Here is an 11,441-nt window from a genome sequence, read left to right as displayed (position 1 = left end):
CAAGTTTGAGCTCTGATTATGAACATTTTGTGGTAGCAACGGAGACACGAGATTCTCTACCGTCTTTACAAGTGCTAAAAGTGAAGCTGCTGGCAGAAGCAATTCGCATAAAAGAAAACCGTGAAAATGCAAACGCGCAACAAGCCTTCTATGCAGGCACGAACAAGAAACAAAATGAAAAACGCAAAACCGGTAAATTTAACGGAAACTGTTTCAAGTGTGGAAAACGCGGGCATCGATCAGTACAGTGTAGAGTGAAGCAACAAGAAAGTAAAGAAGCAGAGAAGAAACCCCAAATTTCTTATGCAGTCTATTCGGCAATACAAAAAGAGAAATTTGCAAACGGCAATTGGTGTATTGACAGTGGTGCCACCTCGCACATGTGCTACGAAAAAGATTTGTTTGTTTCTTACACTGAGAAAAACGACGTGATATGTTTAGCTGCTGATTTACAGATTAAAAGCCCTGGAAGAGGAACAGTTCAAATAAATACAAGTGAATGTGTAATAACGTTAAAAAATGTTCTATATGTGCCAGACCTGAAATTAAATTTTTTTAAGCTAAGCTATGGTCACACAGTTACGTTCAAAGAAAATTGTGCTGTTGTAAAATCGAACGACGGTAGTACCATGATAACAGCTTTAAAGCAAGACAATTTGTTTCTTTTTAATAACGTTACCAAAAACAGATTGTTTTATATGAAAGAGAAAGAAATTTTGTGGCACAATAAATATGGTCACCTTAATTTTCGCAGTTTGAACGAAATAATAGATAAACAACTCGTGACCGGCATTAATTTAAAACGTTTTTCGACTGATACTAACTGTAATACGTGTAAACAATCTAAAATATACTCTCGACCATTCGCTCAAAGTTCAAATTGTGCATCGCAATTGTTAGAATTAATACATACAGATGTATGTGGCCCAATAAACACTCAATCCGTTGGCGGAGCGAAATATTTTATTACGTTCATAGACGATATGTCAAAGCGTGTTTTTGTTTATTTTATGAAATCAAAGAATGAAACATTAGAAAAATTTAAAAAATTCAAAAACTTAGTCGAGTGTCAGACAGAAAGAAAGATAAAAGCCATACGTAGTGATAATGGCGGACAATACGTTAACAAAAAATTTGATATTTTTCTAAAAGCTCACGGCACAAAACGACAATTAACTTGACCGTATACCCCCCCAACAAAACGGCGTGGCAGAAAGAGCGAATCGCACCCTAGTAGAAATGGCACGATCAATGATGGTTCAATCAAAGGTGGAAGAATCCTTATGGGCGGAGGCTATAGCGACTGCCGCATATTTACGCAACAGATCTCCTTCGCAGGCGCTAAAAGGTACAACGCCTCTTGAAATTTGGAGTGGACACAGGCCTTCGGTGTCTCACCTTCGTATATTTAGGTCTAGTGCTTACGCGCTAGATAAAATGCATCATCACAAATTTCGGCCTAAGGGTAAACTGTATGTTTTTGTTGGATATTCTCTAACTGCAAAGGCCTATCGACTCTATGACAGAGACAGGAAGCAAGTCATTGAGCGGCGTGACGTAAAATTGTTGAAGACGAAGTTCCTAAAAATGTGTGTTATACAGATGAATCGAGTACTAACAATTTTACATCGTTTGTTATAGACAATCGTAATAAAAAGGATTTGACCCATGACGATGATTTGTTCCCAAATGAAGCAAAAGTTTTGGCCACTGGAGAAACAGAAGACTTTACGTCAGAAGAAGCAACTCAACATTCATCTCAAGAAGAAGAAGTCGACATGGATGAGACACTTTTCAACGAAAACGAGCAGTACGTGAGTTTCAACGACTCTGCAGCATTCAACGACTCCGAGGAAGAAAATGAGCCTGAACGTCATGGACCTGGAAGGCCAAGTCTTATTCGCACCGGTAGACCTAAAGGTAGACCTAAAAACAATACAATATGCTTCACAATATGGTCGCCTATCATGATGTCGAAACCCCCAATACGGTCAAGCAAGCCTTACAAAGCAAACATTCGTTTGAGTGGGAGAAGTCCATGAAGCGAGAGTATGATGCTCTCATTGCCAACAAAACCTGGTCATTGGTCAACCTACCACCTGGAGAGAAAGCAATCGGTTCCATGTGGGTATTTCGAGTTAAAAGAAATAATCAGGGCAACATAACAAATTTTAAGTCAAGACTGGTAGCTATGGGCTGTAATCAGCAATATGGAATAAATTATCAAGAAACCTTTTCGCCAGTTATACGATATAAAAATATTAGACTTGTTTTAGCTGTTGCTGCCGAAAAAGAGTTGTACTTACATCAGGTAGATGTTTCAAATGCTTATTTAAACAGTAATTTAACTGAAACAGTGTATATGAGGCAGCCAGAACATTTTGTTAGTAAAGATCATCCACATCGTGTAATTAAATTACAAAAAGCCATATATGGCCTTAAGCAATCGGGCAGGGCTTGGAATAGCACACTTAATGAAGTATTACAAAATCTAGGATTTGAAGCTACAAAAAATGAGCCATGTTTATATAAGAAGATTGATCAAAGTTCGTACAGTTTAATAGCTGTTTATGTAGATGATTTAATTATTGCCTGTTCAAAGAAAAACCATATTGCTCACAGTAAAAACATTGAAGTGTTCATTTGATATTAAAGATTCATTTGAGTTAAATAATTTCCTTGGTATTGAAATTCACCGTCAAGAAGTTGTTTCTATTTCAATTTGTCAGAAGCATTATATAAAGTCCTTGTTAGAAAAGTACAATATGATTTTATGTCGTTCAGTATCAACACCTTTAGATCCTGGTTTTAAGATTAGCTGCTAAGAAATGTAAGATGGTAGATGTGACCCATTATCAATCCCTGGTTGGCTCTTTAATGCATCTCGCTATATCTACACGTCCCGATGTTGCTCACTCAATTAATAAACTGGCGCAGCGAAACAATGATCCACATAGTGAGCATGATGCAGCGTTGACGCTTATTTTGCGTTACTTGTCCAAAACAATAGATTTGAAGCTGCACTATTACAAATCTGGAGAACCATTGTATGGATTTGTTGATGCAGACTGGGCGAACGACAGCCTAGACAGAAAATCCTATACAGGATACGGATTTTATTTTGGTGGATCAGCGTTTTCGTGGGAATCGAAGAAACAGGGTTTGGTTGCCCTCAGCAGTACAGAAGCTGAATACGTCGCCCTGTCTACAGCAGCAAAGGAAGCAACTTATCTACGCAGGCTTTTAGAAGAAATTCGCTGTCATTCTTCATCACAACAAATTGTCCTAAAAAGTGACAATTTGAGCGCACAACATATATATATTTTTTTTTAACGTTTAATATATATTTGTTGAATCTACTCTTAAATTAGAGCCTAACAACAAGTTTGAGATATTTTTCTTAATCTAGTGCTTAAGATAAATCCTGGGTATATTGCAGGCGGCCCTAATCACTTGTTATTGGGTTGGTCTGTCATTTCTTTTAAGACGAGTTCTATTATTAGTTCGCGTAAGGGAATTGGCAAGAATATTTGGGTGTGCATCCAGTTTCGCAGAATACTTTAGTTGTTGACTACCTATTTCAGATTTTACGCTAGGTATATTTAGATCATTTTGAATGTTGTCGTTGATCTTAAAATCTTCGACTGCGCTCTTTGTATAATATCGACATTGCTGGTACTTGCATTTCCCCATAGTACGTCTCCGTAAGTCCAGATGGGTTTCAGTACGGAGTTGTATAGGAGGACTTTATATTCCAGACGTAGAGGGGACCGAGCATTGATGATCCAATGTAGGCTACTCGCTTTCAGTTTAAGCTGTGACCTTTTTTGCTTCGATGTGCTTGCGCCAAGTTAGTCTTCTGTCTAGGTGGATGCCAAGGTAAGTGACATCCACGGCTTGAGGAACTGGTACGTTGTTTAGCATTAGAGCTGGATAGTTTCTTTTGTTAACCGTAAATGTAACATGTTTGCATTTCTGCTCGTTGACCCGGATACGCCAGGTTGCTAGCCATTCCTCTACCACCTTGAGGTGTTTCTCTAATTTTGCAGAGGCTTGTATTGGGCATTTGGATCTGCTGAGGATTGCGTATCATCGGCAAAAATGGACGTTGTAAGTCCTAAACTCGTTGGTAAGTCGGCAGTGTACAGTTGGTGAAGCAATGGGCCGAGTACACTGCCTTGCGGTACACCAGCTTTGAAAATCAGCCGAGACGGAGCCATTACATCTTACAGCGAATTGCCTATTGTAAAGGTAAGATTCCATGAGTTTGTGGGTGTACTGTGGCAGTTTTTGCCGGATTTTGATCATCAGACCCTCTAGCCAAACTCTATGGAAAGCCTGGGCAACATCGAGAAAGACAGCCGCACAGTATTCTTTTAGTTCGAATGCTGTTCGTACTTCGGATGTTATGCGATTGACTTGTTCAATTGTACCATGTTTTTCGCGGGAGCCGAACTGGTGTGAAGGTATTGTGTTCTCCGATGCCAGAAATGAGTTTAGTCGGATCTGCAGGACCTTTTCAAAAAGCTTCGAAAGACATGGCAGCAAACTAATTGGCCTATAGGATGATGGCTGGGTTTTGTCCTTTCCCACTTTAGGAATCATGATAATAGCGGACCTTTTCCATGTGCTTGGGAAGTAGCCAATTCTTATTATAGCGTTGAACAGTTTGCAGATGTATTGAGCGCACAACATATAGCAACGAATCCAGTGCACCATAAGCGAACTAAACATATTGATATTAAGCACCATCACATCAGAGAAATTGTTGCAATGAAAATAATATCAATTAACTATGTTCAAACAGATGATAATGTAGCTGATATACTTACTAAAAACTTACAGGAAGAAAAACATGTAAAGTTTGTAAAGCAACTTGCAATGATTGAATAACTGAATTTATTGTATATTTGTATTAAAATGTATTTTCAGAAGAAGTGTTGAAATTATGGAAATATGGTATTTACGTATGTTGAAATAGTTTAAATATGCAAATTACATTTTATCGATTTATAGCTTTATGATTATCCATCTCTAGCTTTGTTCCACCTCAAACTACAATGATCTTTTTACTCACTTCTTTTTCCCGCTCTCTCTGAATAAAATGTTTGACTTGTACATATTAATTTGTCTTGTGTTCTTATTTTACAAGTTCACTGTGCAGACATTTTTCTACCTCACATTGGTTATGGGCCCAGGTCTAACAGAATACGAAATTTTAAAATTGTAAAAGATGAGTCAAAGTTTTCAAATCGAAAAGCTCAATGAGCATAATTATGACGTGTGGAGCATACAAATGCGAAGAATACTAATTCACCAAGAACTGTGGAAATTCGTGAGTGGAATAGAAGTCGTCGATCCAGCAAAATCGGTAATAGCTGATAAAAAAGCGCTAGCTTGTATTATTCTATATGTGAATACTTCTCAATTGAACTACATTAAAAATTGTAAGACCTCAAAAGAAGCATGGGATGTACTACGCAATGTACACGTGCCCACCGGGCCAATTCAAAAAGTGTTGCTTTATAAAAAACTTTTGAACCTGAAAATGGAAGCAAACAGTGAAATTCCACAATATATAAATTCATTCGTGGAACTAATCAGTAAGCTGATTGAAGTTGGAATTGATTTAAGTGAAGAATTAAAAGTAATAATTCTTTTGCCAAGTTTGAGCTCTGATTATGAACATTTTGTGGTAGCAACGGAGACACGAGATTCTCTACCGTCTTTACAAGTGCTAAAAGTGAAGCTGCTGGCAGAAGCAATTCGCATAAAAGAAAACCGTGAAAATGCAAACGCGCAACAAGCCTTCTATGCAGGCACAAACAAGAAACAAAATGAAAAACGCAAAACCGGTAAATTTAACGGAAACGGTTTCAAGTGTGGAAAACGCGGGCATCGATCAGTACAGTGTAGAGTGAAGCAACAAGAAAGTAAAGAAGCAGAGAAGAAACCCCAAATTTCTTATGCAGTCTATTCGGCAATACAAAAAGAGAAATTTGCAAACGGCAATTGGTGTATTGACAGTGGTGCCACCTCGCACATGTGCTACGAAAAAGATTTGTTTGTTTCTTACACTGAGAAAAACGATATGATATGTTTAGCTGCTGATTTACAGATTAAAAGCCCTGGAAGAGGAACAGTTCAAATAAATACATGTGAATGTGTAATAACGTTAAAAAATGTTCTATATGTGCCAGACCTGAAATTAAATTTTTTTTAAGCTAAGCTATGGTCACACAGTTACGTTCAAAGAAAATTGTGCTGTTGTAAAATCGAACGACGGTAGTACCATGATAACAGCTTTAAAGCAAGACAATTTGTTTCTTTTTAATAACGTTACCAAAAACAGATTGTTTTATATGAAAGAGAAAGAAATTTTGTGGCACAATAAATATGGTCACCTTAATTTTCGCAGTTTGAACGAAATAATAGATAAACAACTCGTGACCGGCATTAATTTAAAACGTTTTTCGACTGATACTAACTGTAATACGTGTAAACAATCTAAAATATACTCTCGACCATTCGCTCAAAGTTCAAATTGTGCATCGCAATTGTTAGAATAAATACATACAGATCTATGTGGCCCAATAAACACTCAATCCGTTGGCGGAGCGAAATATTTTATTACGTTCATAGACGATATGTCAAAGCGTGTTTTTGTTTATTTTATGAAATCAAAGAATGAAACATTAGAAAAATTTAAAAAATTCAAAAACTTAGTCGAGTGTCAGACAGAAAGAAAGATAAAAGCCATACGTAGTGATAATGGCGGACAATACGTTAACAAAAAATTTGATATTTTTCTAAAAGCTCACGGCACAAAACGACAATTAACTTTACCGTATACCCCCCAACAAAACGGCGTGGCAGAAAGAGCGAATCGCACCCTAGTAGAAATGGCACGATCAATGATGGTTCAATCAAAGGTGGAAGAATCCTTATGGGCGGAGGCTATAGCGACTGCCGCATATTTACGCAACAGATCTCCTTCGCAGGCGCTAAAAGGTACAACGCCTCTTGAAATTTGGATTGGACACATGCCTTCGGTGTCTCACCTTCGTATATTTAGGTCTAGTGCTTACGCGCTAGATAAAATGCATCATCACAAATTTCGGCCTAAGGGTAAACTGTATGTTTTTGTTGGATATTCTCTAACTGCAAAGGCCTATCGACTCTATGACAGAGACAGGAAGCAAGTCATTGAGCGGCGTGACGTAAAATTGTTGAAGACGAAGTTCCTAAAAATGTGTGTTATACAGATGAATCGAGTACTAACAATTTTACATCTTTTGTTATAGACAATCGTAATAAAAAGGATTTGACCCATGACGATGATTTGTTCCCAAATGAAGCAAAAGTTTTGGCCACTGGAGAAACAGAAGACTTTACGCCAGAAGAAGCAACTCAACATTCATCTCAAGAAGAAAAGTCGACATGGATGAGACACTTATCAACGAAAACGAGCAGTACGTGAGTTTCAACGACTCTGCAGCATTCAACGACTCCGAGGAAGAAAATGAGCCTGAATGTCATGGACCTGGAAGGCCAAGTCTTATTCGCACCGGTAGACCTAAAGGTAGACCTAAAAACAATACAATATGCTTCACAATATGGTCGCCTATCATGATGTCGAAACCCCCAATACGGTCAAGCAAGCCTTACAAAGCAAACATTCGTTTGAGTGGGAGAAGTCTATGAAGCGAGAGTATGATGCTCTCATTGCCAACAAAACCTGGTCATTGGTCAACCTACCACCTGGAGAGAAAGCAATCGGTTCCATGTGGGTATTTCGAGTTAAAAGAAATAATCAGGGCAACATAACAAATTTTAAGTCAAGACTGGTAGCTATGGGCTGTAATCAGCAATATGGAATAAATTATCAAGAAACCTTTTCGCCAGTTATACGATATAAAAATATTAGACTTGTTTTAGCTGTTGCTGCCGAAAAAGAGTTGTACTTACATCAGGTAGATGTTTCAAATGCTTATTTAAACAGTAATTTAACTGAAACAGTGTATATGAGGCAGCCAGAACATTTTGTTAGTAAAGATCATCCACATCGTGTAATTAAATTACAAAAAGCCATATATGGCCTTAAGCAATCGGGCAGGGCTTGGAATAGCACACTTAATGAAGTATTACAAAATCTAGGATTTGAAGCTACAAAAAATGAGCCATGTTTATATAAGAAGATTGATCAAAGTTCGTACAGTTTAATAGCTGTTTATGTAGATGATTTAATTATTGCCTGTTCAAAGAAAAACCATATTGCTCACAGTAAAAACATTGAAGTGTTCATTTGATATTAAAGATTCATTTGAGTTAAATAATTTCCTTGGTATTGAAATTCACCGTCAAGAAGTTGTTTCTATTTCAATTTGTCAGAAGCATTATATAAAGTCCTTGTTAGAAAAGTACAATATGATTTTATGTCGTTCAGTATCAACACCTTTAGATCCTGGTTTTAAGATTAGCTGCTAAGAAATGTAAGATGGTAGATGTGACCCATTATCAATCCCTGGTTGGCTCTTTAATGCATCTCGCTATATCTACACGTCCCGATGTTGCTCACTCAATTAATAAACTGGCGCAGCGAAACAATGATCCACATAGTGAGCATGATGCAGCGTTGACGCTTATTTTGCGTTACTTGTCCAAAACAATAGATTTGAAGCTGCACTATTACAAATCTGGAGAACCATTGTATGGATTTGTTGATGCAGACTGGGCGAACGACAGCCTAGACAGAAAATCCTATACAGGATACGGATTTTATTTTGGTGGATCAGCGTTTTCGTGGGAATCGAAGAAACAGGGTTTGGTTGCCCTCAGCAGTACAGAAGCTGAATACGTCGCCCTGTCTACAGCAGCAAAGGAAGCAACTTATCTACGCAGGCTTTTAGAAGAAATTCGCTGTCATTCTTCATCACAACAAATTGTCCTAAAAAGTGACAATTTGAGCGCACAACATATATATATTTTTTTTTAACGTTTAATATATATTTGTTGAATCTACTCTTAAATTAGAGCCTAACAACAAGTTTGAGATATTTTTCTTAATCTAGTGCTTAAGATAAATCCTGGGGATATTGCAGGCGGCCCTAATCACTTGTTATTGGGTTGGTCTGTCATTTCTTTTAAGACGAGTTCTATTATTAGTTCGCGTAAGGGAATTGGCAAGAATATTTGGGTGTGCATCCAGTTTCGCAGAATACTTTAGTTGTTGACTACCTATTTCAGATTTTACGCTAGGTATATTTAGATCATTTTGAATGTTGTCGTTGATCTTAAAATCTTCGACTGCGCTCTTTGTATAATATCGACATTGCTGGTACTTGCATTTCCCCATAGTACGTCTCCGTAAGTCCAGATGGGTTTCAGTACGGAGTTGTATAGGAGGACTTTATATTCCAGAGGGGACCGAGCATTGATGATCCAATGTAGGCTACTCGCTTTCAGTTTAAGCTGTGACTTTTTTTGCTTCGATGTGCTTGCGCCAAGTTAGTCTTCTGTCTAGGTGGATGCCAAGGTAAGTGACATCCACGGCTTGAGGAACTGGTACGTTGTTTAGCATTAGAGCTGGATAGTTTCTTTTGTTAACCGTAAATGTAACATGTTTGCATTTCTGCTCGTTGACCCGGATACGCCAGGTTGCTAGCCATTCCTCTACCACCTTGAGGTGTTTCTCTAATTTTGCAGAGGCTTGTATTGGGCATTTGGATCTGCTGAGGATTGCGTATCATCGGCAAAAATGGACGTTGTAAATCCTAAACTCGTTGGTAAGTCGGCAGTGTACAGTTGGTGAAGCAATGGGTTGAGTACACTGCCTTGCGGTACACCAGCTTTGAAAATCAGCCGAGACGGAGCCATTACATCTTACAGCGAATTGCCTATTGTAAAGGTAAGATTCCATGAGTTTGTGGGTGTACTGTGGCAGTTTTTACCGGATTTTGATCATCAGACCCTCTAGCCAAACTCTATGGAAAGCCTGGGCAACATCGAGAAAGACAGCCGCACAGTATTCTTTTAGTTCGAATGCTGTTCGTACTTCGGATGTTATGCGATTGACTTGTTCAATTGTACCATGTTTTTCGCGGAAGCCGAACTGGTGTGAAGGGATTGTGTTCTCCGATGCCAGAAATGAGTTTAGTCGGATCTGCAGGACCTTTTCAAAAAGCTTCGAAAGACATGGCAGCAAACTAATTGGCCTATAGGATGATGGCTGGGTTTTGTCCTTTCCCACTTTAGGAATCATGATAATAGCGGACCTTTTCCATGTGCTTGGGAAGTAGCCAATTCTTATTATAGCGTTGAACAGTTTGCAGATGTATTGAGCGCACAACATATAGCAACGAATCCAGTGCACCATAAGCGAACTAAACATATTGATATTAAGCACCATCACATCAGAGAAATTGTTGCAATGAAAATAATATCAATTAACTATGTTCAAACAGATGATAATGTAGCTGATATACTTACTAAAAACTTACAGGAAGAAAAACATGTAAAGTTTGTAAAGCATCTTGCAATGATTGAATAACTGAATTTATTGTATTTTTGTATTAAAATGTATTTTCAGAAGAAGTGTTGAAATTATGGAAATATGCTATTTACGTATGTTGAAATAGTTTAAATATGCAAATTACATTTTATCGATTTATAGCTTTATGATTATCCATCTCTAGCTTTGTTCCACCTCTAACTACAATGATCTTTTTACTCACTTCTTTTTTCCCGCTCTCTCTGAATAAAACGTTTGACTTGTACATATTAATTTGTCTTGTGTTCTTATTTTACAAGTTCACTGTGCAGACATTTTTCTACCTAACAATTTAATGTTAGAAAAAGAAAAATAAATATTAATTTATGTAGGATTTTTGGGAATAGGAAGTTTGGCCGCAGCGCAGAAAATAACGAAGTTATTAAGAAAAGTCACTGTTCGTGACTTTGGGGTTTGTATGGGAGCTATATGATATAGTGGTCCGATCCGGCTGAATCCGAGATATACAACGCCTGCAGTATATACAAGCCTAGGTACAAAATTTCAGCTCTGTAGCTCTTACGGTCTAGGAGGAGTTTGCATTGATCCAGACGGACGGACGGACATGGCTATTTGAACTCGTCTCGTCGTGCTGATCAAGAATATATATACTTTGTATGGTCGGAGATGCTTCGTTCTATGCGTTGCACACTTCTGACCAAAATTAATATACCCTTTTTGCAAGGATATAAAAACGACAACAATAACTTTACAAACAAATATATATATGTATATAAGGGTTTGCAGTTATGGTCACTCACACGACCAACTTTCGTAGTTAATAGAACAAAAAATGATTTGACCAAAGAATTTTTTTTTGATTGTTTAACCAAGTTGACGCAAAAAATATATTTTCATCTATTCTTTTGGAAAAATGTAAGTGATAAGAAAA

General features: G+C 37.6%; 2 long non-coding RNA genes across 2 annotated transcripts; both read left to right on the top strand.

Moving 5' to 3' along the window:
* Window positions 1-578: 578 nt before the first annotated feature.
* LOC137574957 (uncharacterized) lies at window positions 579-3,384 on the top strand. The gene is made up of 2 exons (XR_011032082.1): window positions 579-1,348; window positions 1,642-3,384. It is a non-coding gene; the product is annotated as an uncharacterized lncRNA (long non-coding RNA).
* Window positions 3,385-5,065: 1,681 nt separating this feature from the next.
* On the top strand, window positions 5,066-9,046 carry LOC137574988 (uncharacterized). Its single transcript, XR_011032105.1, has 2 exons — window positions 5,066-7,011; window positions 7,305-9,046. It is a non-coding gene; the product is annotated as an uncharacterized lncRNA (long non-coding RNA).
* Window positions 9,047-11,441: the final 2,395 nt, after the last annotated feature.

The sequence above is a fragment of the Drosophila tropicalis genome, unplaced genomic scaffold (assembly GCF_018151085.1).
Source record: "Drosophila tropicalis isolate 14030-0801.00 unplaced genomic scaffold, ASM1815108v1 contig_527, whole genome shotgun sequence".
In the NCBI taxonomy this organism is placed as follows: Eukaryota; Metazoa; Arthropoda; class Insecta; order Diptera; family Drosophilidae; genus Drosophila; species Drosophila tropicalis.
This window is presented reverse-complemented; position numbering and strand designations above follow the sequence as displayed.